Raw genomic sequence first — 15,325 nt, 5'->3', positions numbered from 1 at the left:
ACAATAGGATCACTTCCTCTAGCAGAAAACTTCAGTTTCTTGCCAGTTTTGGAAGAGTTCCGGGAACTGCACTAAGCGTTCCAGTGTTGGTGGTCATCCTTAAACCACCGCCCTTTTTTACCAACATTTCATAAAGCACATTCAGCCTAGTGTTGCCATGTATTTTTTGCACATTTTGTATTACAGCTCTTTTCTTGGACTCATACATAACCCTTCGGATTAAGGGGGGGAATGTTGGACACCTAATCCTAAAGGGTTAGTGTGGAAGCCGAAAAGACTAAGCAGTCCAAGAGACCTTGGGATCTGAAACCCAAGAGTCACACATTGTACTATAAATGTATATCTGATGTTAATAAAAATATGCATTCACTGATTTATCTTTCACATTGTTTGTTGTCCATGTGTGTTTAACAGTTGGCTGTCAACTGAGAACCATCTTGGAGAAAAAAAAAATTCATAGGAATATCACCCACAAAATAGTGGGTAACATCTGGCTCCAACTGGGACATGATCTCTCGAAGAAGTGGGCGAAGCTATTCGAACAGGAGGGCACAAGAACTCCAGCAATCTCTTGGTTACCGCAGACCTGTCAGTTGCACATATAATAGATGGAAAAGCACAGGGCAGTATGCTTCCACAGCGTCTCATGATCACACATGCTATATGTTAGGCAATAAAATCAATAGAAAATAAAATATGCAAATATGCATCTATCTACCATGAGAAATATCATATGACATTAATTCTAATGCGGAAATCAGCATGCAATGCATCCTACTCTACCATGCATATGATACAATGACAAATCTCAGGATAATACTCCTTTAGGAGTTGCCCATTCACGGGAAGGGGAACGGACTCTCCATCCGGAGTTTCTAAATGACATGAGTTCACCCTTGCCACATCACTTATCTTGAATGGACCTATCCAAAGGTTGTCCCACCTCTTGTGCATACCGGGTTTTTCTCTTCTTTTCTCCCACAAGAGCACTAGGTCACCGGGTTTGAAGCCTTTGTGTCAGCTATATTTGAAGATGGCTTTCATTTTATCATGACTACAGCCAATCTGATCAAAAACTTTCCTTCTATTTTCGTCACTTTCAATTATTTGATCGATTTGGGATTGTATGGCATTTTGTTGATTGAGGAAAGCTCTCAGGCATTCAAGGATGGGTAACTGCATTTGGATAGGCAACTTGGCCTCAGAACCATAAACCAATTGGAATGGGATAAAACCAGTGGAAGCCTTTACAATTGTTCGGTCAACCCATAGGGCATACTTGATCTTGCTATCCCAACCCTTTTTATTATCACCAAAAGTTCTTTTGATCATTTTTATGAGGTTCTTGTTACTTGACTCAGCTTGCCCATTTCTTTGAGGGTAATAATTGGAGAAACGTGATTAGATTATGTTGTACTTGTTACACAGGGATGTTAGAGCCATAGAATCAAAAGCTTTGGCGTTATCAGTGACAATCTTGGCGGGAACACCAAACCTGGTAATGATTTTATCCTCAAGGAAATCCATAATCCCCTGGTCATTTACCTTCTTAGTTGGTATCGCTTCAACCCATTTGGCGAAATAGTCAGTTGTTGTGAGGATCCATCCATCTCTTGTGATCAACAAGGTGGGGAAGGGTGGATAAATTGTGTAAATAATAAACGATGTTTGTGTACCAGTCGTTGTTTTCGAGCTTAGTGGATGTAGCGCATAACTGCTCCTCCTCTCCTTCTTTAATGGCTTGATTATTACTTTAGGTAAGCATTTCAGCCAATCCTTGTCCCTTGATGACCTTTTTAGTGCGGATATCAAGGTCATATTCTTGGATTTTGGATACCCATTTAACCCTAGACCCGAGACAATCCAATTGTGACAGCACATCCTTCACAGAAGGGTAAGGGACATATGCATATATCTTGTTGTACCCTACATAGGCTCTAAAGAACTTAAGGGATTTGACAAGAGCATAAGCTTGCTTTTCATTGATGGTGTATCTTGTCTCGGCATCCCTGAGGGGCTTGCTCATGAATGCCACCGGTCTTTCCCCTCCTTCCTCATCCTTTTGCATGAGAATACTAGCGATAGTGTCCTTGGATGCAAAGGAATATATTATAAATTCCTTGGTGTAGTCAGGGTTGATAAGGACAGGAGCAAAGGCAATTCTTTCTTTAATTTCTTCAAAGGCCTCATTTGTGGTTTGGTTCCATAAGTAGGGAGTATCTTTCTTTAGGAGGTCATTCATAGGCTAAACAATTTCAGCAAAATTTGGCACAAATCTTCTCACAAAGTTTATTTTGCTGAAAAAGGATCATAAGGCACTTTGATCTTTAGGAGGAGGAATGCTTTTAATGGCTTTAATTCTTGCAGGGTCAATGTTAATCCCATCCTTAGAGACCACGTGTCGTAACAGTTTACCCTTGTCAACACTGAATATTGACTTCTTAAGATTCAGGGAGATGTTGTATTTCCTACATTTCTCAAATACCTTTCTCAAGTGTTTGCAATGATCATGTCTTTGTTTAGAGGCAACAATCAAATCGTCTTGGTAAATCTCCATGATCTTCCCAATGAGGTCTCTAAAGGAAAAATCCATGGCCCTTTGGAAAGTGGATGTAGCATTGAGGAGGCCAAACGACATCCTAAGATACATGTATGTTCCCCATGGTGTGGTGAAGGCAGTTTTCAAGTGATCTTCTTCCTTTACAATGACTTGGTTATACCCTGAAAAACCATCAAGGAATGACATCATTTGGGAACCTGTTATTCTTTGCAGGAGATTCTCCATATTGGGCAAGGGGTAATTGTCTTTTAAATGCACTCGATTGAGATCCCTGAAGTGAATACACATCCTAATGTTACCAATCTTTTTACGGGTGATCACAAGGTTAGAGATCCAGGACGAGTGTCGTATAGGGGCTATTATCCCCCCATCCACCATTCTTTGGAGCTCTTCCTTGACAAAAGGTGCAAACTTGGGGTTTATTCTTCTCAATTTTTGCTTAACAGGCTTGGCACCCTCCTTGAAAGGAATAGTATGTTGGATGACCTCACGGCTATAGGCTTTCAAATCATCATAAGACCAAGCAAACATATCCTTGAATTCCCTCAATAGTTTCTCGAGCTCCTCCCTTTCTTCTTTCGACAAGTTCTTACCGATTTTGACCGTTTGAGGAGAGGTTTCAGATCCAAGGTTGAGATCCAACGTATCAAGCGATTGTTGATCATCACTTTTAGTGGTAGTAACGTCATTCCTATCAAAGTATTGTATGTTTATTATGTATTTACCTTTCCTAACGGGATCTTCATGGTCTTGAAGGAAGCTGGCTATATCTTGATCATCTTCAAAAACAGGCCAGTGTTCCTCATACTCTGGGACGGAGGGCCAGTGGATTGTGGCAACTATACATTTCCCTCTTTTAGCGATATCACTAGGAATGATTAGGATGTGGATGCAGCTATGGCTAGGGCATTGGCCATGTCATTAAGACATCGATCCAGGGCCAAGAATTGTAGCTCTTTGAACCCCTTGATCATGCTAGTGATTCTTTCCCTATAGGGTTTCAATTTTTCATCCTTTTTTTTCGAAAGTCCCCCTTATTTGTGAGATGACAAGGTCAGAATCTCTAACTATGATTAATTGTTGGATTTCCCTTGATCAGGCCGCCTCAAGTCCCAATAGGAGGGCCTCATACTCATCCATGTTATTGGTTCAAGTAAATTGGAGCCTTAAAGAGAATAACAAGTACTCCTTAGAAGGGGATATGATAACAATGCCAGCCCCTGATCCAGTCTTAGAGTGAGCCCCATCAAAATACATAACCAATCACCCAGGGAGAGGGGGAGTCTTGATATGCTCACTTTTGAAAATTCTCCATTCCCCAAGTTTATTATCTTCTTCTTCTAAGTCATTATCAGAATCTTGAGAGGTGGCAATCATTGGGGCAGAGAATTCTTGCCTAGGGATGGACACGTGAGTTTTCTTTCCACGGGAGGTATGTACTGGAACTATCTTCACTGATGGATAGGTTAAGCTTTTCAATGAATTGTTTTGATAAAATCATACCACATGTTGGATTCGTTTTGATAATGAGAATGTTTATGAAGAATTCTTTCTCAAGGTATGTATGGAAAAAGATCTTTCTAGCTTCTACCAGCCCACATACCCTGAATTATTCACAATTTAGAATCACCTTGCCCCGACATTTCTTTGAAAAAGTAATCCCAAGCATTTTCATAATACTCAAAGGCATGATATGGATAGGGCTCCCCGAATTTAGGATGCAATTCTTCAAAGTATGCCTGTTTATTCCCAGAGCAATAAAGAAAGGGTCAGTCAAGCTTAAAATCAGTCTTAGGGGAATTCTTATAGTGGGGTCAAGAGGTTCCTTTGCCTTGTTTTTGATTTCTTATGACATAATTTATTCATGATGGGGAATACTTTCACTTGAGGGGGGAGGCTCATCTTCAGTTTGTAGCATGTTAATTGAATTATGCCTCATGGCTTCGTCAAGGTCAATCATCATGTTTTGAGCTTGGAAGAGACTAGAGGGGTTTTTGTTTCAGACATTGAAGACCAACTTCCCTTTGAAGATGTTGAGGTAAGTGGCCATAGCTACATCCTTTGGGGGAGACATCTCTTGAGGGATAGAGTGGATGACCATATTGAATCGTTGGTTGAACTCGGCAATGGTCTCATCCTCTCTTTCTTCACTAGACAAGAGTCCTTTGTATATTTGGATCACATCCTTTTGGGGAACCACCTTCTTCTAAAAGTTTGGACAAAATCTTCCCATGTAGAGATGGAAGATGATGGAAGGTTAAAATACCAATCCTGGGCATTTCCTATCATGGTTGTAGCAAAGGCAATCATTCGGTTATACTCATTATATAGTTTATCGCATGTCCGACATTCAAATTTTAGGAGATGTTCCAAGGGGTCTTCTTCTCCGGTGAACATAGGCCTTTTGGGGTCTTCAAGTACTACACAAAAGAGAGCCCCAATTGTGGAGAAAAGGTCTAAAGGTCTTAAGATCTTGTGTTTCTTCCTTAATTGATTGACCTTTTTGTTAAAGAAAGGTATATGGGGTTCATCATGTCTCCTTCGATGGTAAGTTACAACCTCAAGATTTTCCATCTCGGAAAGAGAATGTGGACTCACCATAGGAATGCTTTATAGATGTCGTTAATGAACCAATTCCTCAATGATTCACTTATGGAGGTAGACATGCTTCCTCCCCGGCAACAACGCCAAAATGTTATTGCTCAAACTAGTAGGGGACCTATAGGGGATCCCTAAAAGGGCAAATGCTAGGCCAAGGGAAACATATGGAGACTTAGCCCACTGTCACCTCAGCTAAGGCTCCCTTCTATTTACGGACTTTCACTGATGGGAGGAGACCCGGTATATTATGGAGTCACTGATGAAGGATAAGTCAATGAAATGATAGGGAGTGACCCAAATAATCCCTTTCCTGGAAGAGTTAGAAAGATAGAGCTTGCTTGCTTTCTAAGCAAGGTACCATGTCTTATAGGGAAAGGAAGGGAGGATTTGAGGGTTAGGTTTATGAGATAATGACTTATGAAGCAGTTTCCCAATCCCTAAAATCGTTATTGAAATTGGTATCCCGGATGGTTCTTGAAGAATTGTCGTTTCAAAGGAACGGGACCACACGAAACCAAGTGGACCCAATCTAGGGTAGGGGAGAGGAGTATGGCAACCAATGATTATCCCTAACCTGGACAAGGTATGGAGATGGATCAAAGAAATAATATCCATCTAAAGGTTTGAATTGATCCAATAAGGTACTAGCATTTAGGGATGCTAGAGCAAAGTTTGATCCCAAAGCTAGGGCTTGGCTTTTCTCACAACTCCACCGTCGGAATGGCCTCAAATTTGGAGGAGGGTCTTGAGGAAACACCAGCGCAAGAGACCCTAAGAGATCCAACTTTTTGGATGGGTAGTTTTCTTGGAAAACGATGCCCTAGGTGACCACCTCTTGGTAGATCAGTGCCTTAATCTTGGGAGAATGGAGTCTATGTTGAGTATGAGTGAGGACCTTTTGGTTCTTGGTCAAGGAGACCTCAAGACCACTTCGCTAGCCTTCTAGGTCAAGGAGAAGCAATCTTGCAGCTTTTATACTTCGATGTACAAAGGAGATGGCTTATCAAGGTAAATTTGTTGTCAGAATTACCCCTAGGAAATTTCGTTCACATTACATGGCCCGTACATTGAGAGATGTTATAATAGAGACGAAGTTCGACAATTTAAAGCAGTAAATGCATGTAGCAATTTGTAACAACCCCGATTTAAAATATACAAATAATTACATCAATTTATATGATTAATAATCAACACCCGACTATTCAACTAATTAACATAGAATTTCCAAAAACATGAGCAGAGATGACTTACCTGTGACGATGATATTCCTTCCTTGTGATTTTAGAGTTGAACGCTATTTGAATCCTATTAACCGCAACAAAATTTTGGGGACGACTCTCCACCCAATAGTAGGCTCAGCTGCAAATAATCTTTCTATAGTTGGCCACCTGTTAAAATTGGCAACTAGGGCCAAACTCCATGTGGGTCATCTTATTTATGGCAGCTGATATTTTTCTTCAATCCCTCTCATCGAGAGGTGTAGAATTGATCTAAAGATCATTCGATTCCGATAAGTATTCATGGAGTTATGAATTTATTTGTGTTATAAGACAATTCGTCAAGGTCGGCCAGCAACCAAATAAACCCCACACGTGCTCAACGTTTTAGTATAAAACGAGATGACTTGAGACTCATTTCTCATACACACTTCTATCTTGATTTCTCTCCACTTGTCTTGGGTTTTAGTGGAAGAGAAATCTAGGAGTAGAAGCCCTAGACGTTGGAGGGAAGAAGACTAAGGGAGCTGCCCTAGAGGAGATGCCCTAGCCCTAGACGTTGTCAAAGAAGAAGTCTAAAACGTTGTCAAGGAAGCATGCCCTAGCCACAGTCTTGGAGGAATCTTATCACAGCAAAGAGAGGCCCTAACACTGTCTAAAGGCAGCCCTAAACGCAGTCTAAGGACAGCCCTAAATGTTGTCCTAAAGGCAGCCCTAACGCAGTCTAAGGGCAACCCTAAACATTGTCCTAAAGGCAGTCCTAACGCTATCTAAAGGCAGCCCTAAACGTTATCCTAAAGGCAGCCCTAACACAGTCTAAAGGGAGCCCTACCGCTAACCTATGGTGCCTTAGCCGCAGGCATACGGTGCCCTAGATGCAGGCCTAATACGGATAAAAAGGTGGGTTGTAGGTGACCCTCAAAACAGGGACAGCATGAGAGTTTGAGGACTCAAACATGCCGAGGACAACAATGCTAATAAATGGGACAGTTGGGCTACATGGTGCTGCTAAGACACATGGGACAGCAACAGGTATGGCAAGGCTAAGGGGACAGCAACAAGGTATAACATGACTGTTAGGGACAGCAACTACAACAATATATCTAGGCAGCAGTGGCAAGGGACAGCTGTATAGTAAATGGGACAGCAAAGGAATGCTAAGGCAAGCATGGTGTTGCAAGCACATGAGACATGATGTGTGTCAACATGGTTCAGCATACCACTTGGGACAGCTATGTGGCAACATGATCAGCTTCAGAACAATGATGGGACAGCAGCATGTTGGGACAGAACTATGATGGGATAGCAATGACATTGATGGGACAGCAGCATGTTGGGACAAAACAATGATGGGACAGCAATGACATTGTGCAGCAGTGGCACAATGAGACAATAATGACATTCTGCAACAGTGGCACAATGGGATAGCAGCAACAGCAAGGTGCAACTAGGTGCAGCAATAGTACGTGAGACAGCAATGATGCTTGGTGCAGCAAGTACATGGTATAGTCATGATTGGTGAAGCATGATGAGATGCAACATAGTGATGATGGGTGCAGCATGGTGCAGCACGGTGAGGTGCATCATGATGACGAGATTCAACACAATGATAAGTAAGGAAGTCACCTTGGAGAATCAGTTGAAGCAGCATGTCTTCAACTGATCTCACGTATAATCTTCTTAGAGATGATCTATGCTCTTATCTAGATAAGTCAAAGTGTTAACTTCTGTTGTAAATGTACTCTCTCTCTCTCTCTCTGTTGAACTATTGAAGAACATATAAGAAGAATTGATCAAGGGTTTCCCCACATTGGGGTTTGTCCCTGGCTAGCGCCACATCTCGTGTCCTCTTGTCTTGGCTTCTCTTCTGCGATTTATGTTTATGTTCTATCTGCAGTTTACTTTAATGCTGATGTAATTGCTAATCTGGAAAAGATATTGAGCTAACTGTGAAAATTGAAATAAATCATAGAACATACCTAAAATTAACATGGTATCAAAGTTGAGGTGAAGACAATGCGCAATCAAGTGTGATAGAGCAATCACCGAAGACAGTTGGAAAAGGACAAAAGGATCAATGGGTTCCTCATCCCTCTTCAAATTCACCAAGGGCGAAGTCTAAGTAGAGAATATTATCCCAGTGGCGCAGCGGAAGCTTCTGATGGCCTAGCTAAAGATCACTTCAATGGGAAGTCCGGGTCTAAGGGTGGAAGGAAAGGCAGATGCCTTGCTTGTAATAAGTTCGGCCATTACGCGAAGGAGTGTACAAATGGCAGGAACACATCACTTGATGAAGATAACAATCATTCCAGGGACATCTTCAATGATCTTAGGAATGACAGGTAATGCAGGTCATCAAGGAAATAGCCGACTCTTCGAAGAAAGCAAGGAACCCCAGGTATGAAGAATCAAATGTTGTTTCTGATAAGATAAAGAAGCGTTATCTTGTATTGGCCCTCTCCTTCAGATTCTTTGGGAATCTAGCTTATTGATTGTAGTGCTTCAAGGCACTTCATCAGATAGAAGGGTGCTCTCTCTAATTTAGTAGAGATGGAAACAATCGTGGGATTATACTTGGAGTCAATGCCATCTATCCCGAAAAGGGTGTAGGGAATGTTACCCCTCAATTGAACAAGGGTAACTCGATTCACTTACAGAATCTCTTTTATGTACCTGATCGCAAGAAGAACCTGGTATCCATTTCGGCAATGGAAGCCAAAGGTTACAGGGTGGCATTCATCAATGGAAAGGTACGTGTTTAAAAATAAAATTTTCTAAGATGCTTTTGAGTTCAAGGTTGGCAATTTGTATCAAGTTGCAGGATGGTCCATTGGGGACCATATCAGTTGACACATCTCATCTATAGCACCGGAGGTCTACTTATTATGGGGCCCTACCCGATGTCAGTCAGATGGTGACAGGGATGCCTGAATTCAAGAAGAGCATGAAGGTACATGTTTGAGATGTACCGAAGGAAAATCTTACAACGGGACCATTCCCCTCATATAGCAGGTCCACAGGTTTGGAACAACCCGAGGGGTTTGAGATTCATGATCAGGAATCTCATGTATGCAGGTGAAAGAAAGCCCTCTATGGCTTGAAGCAAAACACCCTAGGCTTAATATGAGAGGATTGATAACTGTCTAATGAAGCTGTGATTCACTAGGAGTGAAACCGATCCAAACCTTTGCTTGAAGGTTGTGGATGATAGACACCGGCACCTTCTGAGGACGACCTATTTCTGACAGGTGCAGACCCTCTCATTTCCAGAAGTAAGACGGAGTTGGATTCCGGATGTGGAATGGTAAACTGCAAGCCCATGACTACCTCGACGATCTTAACTTTCAGAAGTTATATGGTAGTGATGCTAGACCAGATTTGGGAAATGCCTCTGAGCTTCATAAAATCAATCGCACTAATGTTCTTAGTGAACTTCCATCTGGATATATGATTTGCAGTTAGCATGATGAGCTCATATATGGTTGAGCCTCACTGGATTGGTGCCAAGAATCTTTTGAGATATCTTTAGGGCACAATCTCTCATGGATTGAGATACACTGCCGGAAATATGAAGCTGCATGATTATTCAAATGTTGACCAGGCAGGCAGTGTGGAGGATCTCAAGATTTTGCTCGATATCCTGGATAAGCAAGAAGCAGAAGACGGTTTCTTTGAGCACTGTTGAGACTGAACACATAGCTACGAGTATGACCTCGTGTGAAGCTGCCTGGTTGCGGAAGCTCTTCAGTGAGTTGTTTGTACACATGATGGATACCACCGTGATCTTCTGTGTCAACCAGAGGGGGATTCGATCACTGAGGAATCTCGTATTCCATAATTACTCCAGCATATAGACATCAGATACTACCTTATCTGAGATATGGTACATCGATGAGTGAGGAGGCTCCATCGCATTGAGACTAATGTACAGGTCGCAGACATTCTGTCTAAGCCTCGGGGAAAGGTCAAATTTGTGACTTTCCCGAACGACTTGGAGTCGTTAAGCGACCTTCTTATAAGGGTCCTGCATGATGCATGCATTGAGCTCTGGGAGCTCTTGGGGGCTTAGGGTACTGCTTGGAGCAACAAGCGACCATAGGGTGACTCACCCTCCCCTAATGGTGTGTTGTGTACAGGGTGAATGGCTCAGCCTTCCCCTGTGATACCCCGAGGCAACTTAGGGACAGGATGAATGGTTCTCCTGTCGAGGCATCCTACCCATGCAGTTTGGGCTCATGGGAAGTACCTCCCATTTGGCGAATGAGCAGGGAAATGGGGTTAGGGACCATAATAGTACTAGTGATGGACGCATCGTTGTATCTATCGTACTCCCTATGCTAGGATGACCTCCATTGATCTAGGATCAATGAAACTGATCTGGGATCAATATGAGTGGTTTGAGACACTCTCTTGTGATATTGATCTAGGATCAATGAAATTGACTTCAGGTCAGTAGAGAATGGTATGAGACATTCTCGATCAATTCTTCTTCTTCCTGGTTCAGCAGAGCAGAGTAGACCAAAGCTCAGTAGAGCAGAGCTCAACAGAGCAGAGCAGGGCAGTGCAGGGCACTGATGGTAGAGATAGTACAGTCCGACATGTGGATCAGCGGATGGAGTTCTCCCTAGTTGAGAGGGAGCGTTAAAATTGACAACTAGGGCCAAACTCCATGTGGGTCATCTTATTTATGGCAACTGATATTTTTCTTGGATCCCTCTCATCGAGAGGTGTAGGATTGATCTAAAGATCATCCGATTCCGATAAGTATTCATGGAGTTATGAATTTATTTGTGTTATAAGACAATTCGTTAAGGTCGGCCAGCAACCAAATAAACCCCACGTGCTCAACGTTTTAGTATAAAACGAGATGACTTGAGACTCATTTCTCATACACACTTCTATCTTGATTTCTCTCCACTTGTCTTAGGTTTTAGTGGAAGAGAAATCTAGGAGTGGAAGCCCTAGACGTTGGAGGAAAGAAGACTAAGGGAGTTGTCCTAGAGGAGATGTCCTAGCCCTAGACGCTATCAAAGAAGAAGTCTAAAACACTATCAAGGAAGCATGCCCTAGCCACAGTCTTGGAGGAATCTTATCACAGCAAAGAGAGGCCCTAACATTGTCTAAAGGCAGCCCTAAACGCAGTCTAAGGGCAGCCCTAAACATTGTCCTAAAGCCAGCCCTAACACAGTCTAAGGGAAGCCCTAAATGTTGTCCTAAAGGCAGCCCTATCGTTGTCTAAAGGCAGCCCTAAACGTTGTCCTCAAGGCAGCCTTAACGTTGTCTAAAGGCAGCCCTAGCCGCAGACATACAGTGCCCTAGATGCAGGCCTAATACGGATGAAAAGGTGGGCTGTAAGTGACCCTCAAAACAGGGACAGCATGAGAATTTGAGGACTCAAACATGCCGACGACAGCAATGCTAATAAATGGGACAACTGGACTACATGGTGCTACTAAGACACATGGGACAGCAGCAGGTATGGCAAGGCTAAGGGGACAGCAACAAGGTATAGCATGACTGTTAGGGACAGCAACTACAACAATATATCTAGGCAAAAGTGGAAAGGGACAGCTGTATAGTAAATGGGACAGCAAAGGAATGCTAAGGCAAACATGGCAAGCATGGTGTTGCAAGCACATGAGACATGTTGTGTGTCAACATGGTTCAGCATACCACTTGGGACAGCTGTGTGGCAACATGATCAGCGTCAGAACAATGATGGGACAGCAGCATGTTGGGACAGAACTATGATGGGACAGCAGCATGTTGGGACAGAACTATGATGGGACAGCAATGACATTGATGGGACAGCAGCATGTTGGGACAGAACAATGATGGGACAGCAATGACATTGTGTAGCAGTGGCACAATGGGACAACAATGACATTGTGCAGCAATGGCACAATGGGATAGCAGCAACAGCAAGGTGCAGCTAGGTGCAGCAATAGTACGTGGGACAGCAATGATGCTTGGTGCAGCAAGTACATGATATAGTCATGATTGGTGAAGCATGATGAGATGCAACATAGTGATGATGGGTGCAGCACGGTGAAGTGCAGCATGATGACGAGATTCAACACAATGATAGGTGAAGGAGTCACCTTGGAGAATCAGTTGAAGCTGCATGTCTTCAAATGATCTCACGTATCATCTTCTTAGAGATGATCTATGCTCTTATCTAGATAACTCAAAGTGTTAACTTCTGTTGTAAATGTACTCTCTCTCTCTCTCTATTGAACTATTGAAGAACATATAAGAAGAATTGATCAAGGATTTCCCCACATTGGTGTTTGTCTTTGGCTAGCGCCACATCTTGTGTCCTCTTGTCTTGGCTTGTGTTCTGCGATTTATGTTTATGTTCTATCTGTAGTTTACTTTAATGCTGATGTGATTGCTAATCTAGAAAAGATATTGAGCTAACTGTGAAAATTGAAATAAATTGCTCTAAGCATAGAACATACCTAAAATTAACACCACCCCTGAGCCCTCAATCAACGTACTACTGCAAGGGAATCCTTTGTCTCACAACACTTTTCTCCCAAGAGAATGGATGAAGGAATGATGAATCTCATCTTCCTCATCGTCCATTAAATAGACCAAAAAATGGAAAGGGGGCAGCATGCACACATTCCATGTGTCAACATGAAACTTTTATTTCTTTATTTTAAAATTTACTTAATTTAATATTTCTCTTAATTTAACTCTTTCTTATATTATTCATTTTTACTTTTTGTTAACTTTACTTATTTTTACTATTTTTAAAGTTTACTTTTATATATATATATATATATATATATATATATATATATATATTGAGAACTCCAGATTATTATTTACTATTTTATTTATTATTATTATATTCTCCTCATTATTTATTATTTATTTACTATTATTATTTTTCTTTATTATTTATTATTTATTTACTATTATTATCTTTTCTTTATTTTTTATTATTTATTTACTTATATTTTAATATTATATTATATTATATATTATTTTTATTATTATTAGGGGACATTACACAATTAGCCCTAAAAATAGCCAAAATCCCAATCCAATGTATATGGCAAAGTAAAACAAGAATAACATTAAAAGCATGTACTTACGTGTAACAAAATATATCCAACCATCCACGACAAAAGAGAAGCTCCAACATAAGATAGACCAATATCCACACATCAAAATTCGTCCATAAAGCTCCAACTCATCCTCTAAAGGGTAATAAAAGCGGATAAGGGAGCAGGACCACGCAACAAAAATCGGAGTTTCCCATGAAATACCATCCCTAGAGCCAAATGGTTAGTAAAAGAGATCCCAAGGGACTAGAATGCAAGGTTAAAAACAAAAGGGGTCTTAGAGGACAAGGGCACAAACCTAACCCATTCTTTCCGCCAAATCCCCCCATTAATCCATGCCCAGAAGTGTCCATGATAAGCAAACTACAATACTCAATTACCAAATGACAAGGCAATCCTTTAGGTTCTGGAGGCCCACCTTCAAACATACGATCATGGCAGATGGGCAAGGGACCACATGGCTGGCTCAGATGGTGGAGAAAAGGCATAATGAGCTAGTTGGTCGCTGCAAGGTGATGTCGGTTGCTGGCTGAGGACCATCTTGGAGAAAACAATTTCTCCTAGGGATATCACCCACAAAATGGTAGGTAACAGGGCCTTAAGTAACCTCCATCAAATCTTTGGTGCAAGAAATAGAGGTAGACAGTATCTCATGAAAAATGAGACGAAGTGTTATTATGGAGATCTCAAACTCTGAATTTATCAAAGAAGCAAAGAAAAAATCCATGCCCATAGTCAGAGATACTAAAATAGAAGAATAATATTTTGAACCAAAACCACACAAGGCATATTGTGGCAACCTCCCTTTGAATAATTGCAAGGTTGATGTTCCTACAGTGAAATAATAAATGACGTGATCAAACTTAAAGATGTTGACCATTCACTGGGGTTCAACCCAACAACTGCAGTGTTTGACAACATGGATGCTTTCACAAGTTGTGTACGCTTCTTCCCCAGATAGGTGTTGGGGCACCTATAATCCACTATATAGTCTAATTCCTATTATCTTTAATAATTCATAAATTTGCAATTGGGAAACTTCTACATGGTCAATGTTATCTATGCAGCATGTCTAAAATCATTGGTGCTCTAATGATTGTTCTAGTATTCATCTAGAAGTACCACAAAAAATATGTTACATCGAATGCATCCATTCATCTACGAACATAAAAGTGCAATGCTCAAATATGTAAGTTGCAGAAACATTTAATATTTGAAATTTCCATTCTTTTAGAACTTTGCATATTTAATTCCACACCCTCTCCTTCCCACCCCCTCCCACAAACAAATTTAAAAAACAAAAAAAACAAAAAACAAAAACAAAAATTCAAATATTTTTGTTATACCCACAAAATTGTAGGTAACAGGGCCTGAAGTAACCTCCATCAAACCTTTGGTGCAAGAAATAGAGGTAGACAGTATCTCATGAAAATTGAGATGAAGTGTTATTAATAGTGTTGCACACATCGCGATCGGGATTTAATCGGCGCCGGGAAAAAAGCGGAAAAAATCGTTAAAATCGGGAAAAAAGCGGAAAAAAGCGGGAAAAAATCGTTTGGCACAAATTGAAAAAAAATTGAAAAAAAATGAATATTTTTGTGCCAAACGATTTTTTCCCGCTTTTTTCCGATTTTTTCCCGATTTTTCCGATTTTTTCCCGATTTTTCCGATTTTTTCCCGATTTTTTCAAAAAATCGCGATTTTTTCGATAAAAATCGCTATAAAAAAAGGGGCGATTTTTTCGATAAAAATCGCGCTTTGAATTGGCAAAATTAAAAAATCGCGATTTTACGATTTTATCGCGATTTTATCGCGATGTGTGCAACACATTATTATGGAGATCTCAAACTTTGAATTTATCAAAGAAGCAA

The 15,325-nt window shown here is 41.0% G+C and overlaps 1 pseudogene across 1 annotated transcript in view; it reads right to left on the bottom strand.

Moving 5' to 3' along the window:
* LOC149197478 (WD40 repeat-containing protein HOS15-like) overlaps positions 1-15,325 on the bottom strand; it is a 281,562-nt pseudogene that overhangs the window by 73,445 nt on the left and 192,792 nt on the right. The gene's annotated exons all lie outside the window — the stretch shown is intronic.

Source organism: Pinus tabuliformis, chromosome 2_2 (genome assembly GCF_031772625.1).
Source record: "Pinus tabuliformis cultivar Carrire ecotype Pingquan chromosome 2_2, CPIR1, whole genome shotgun sequence".
Lineage (NCBI taxonomy): Eukaryota > Viridiplantae > Streptophyta > Pinopsida > Pinales > Pinaceae > Pinus > Pinus tabuliformis.
The sequence above is the reverse complement of the archived record's forward strand: the minus strand, read 5'-3'. Positions and strand labels throughout refer to the sequence as shown.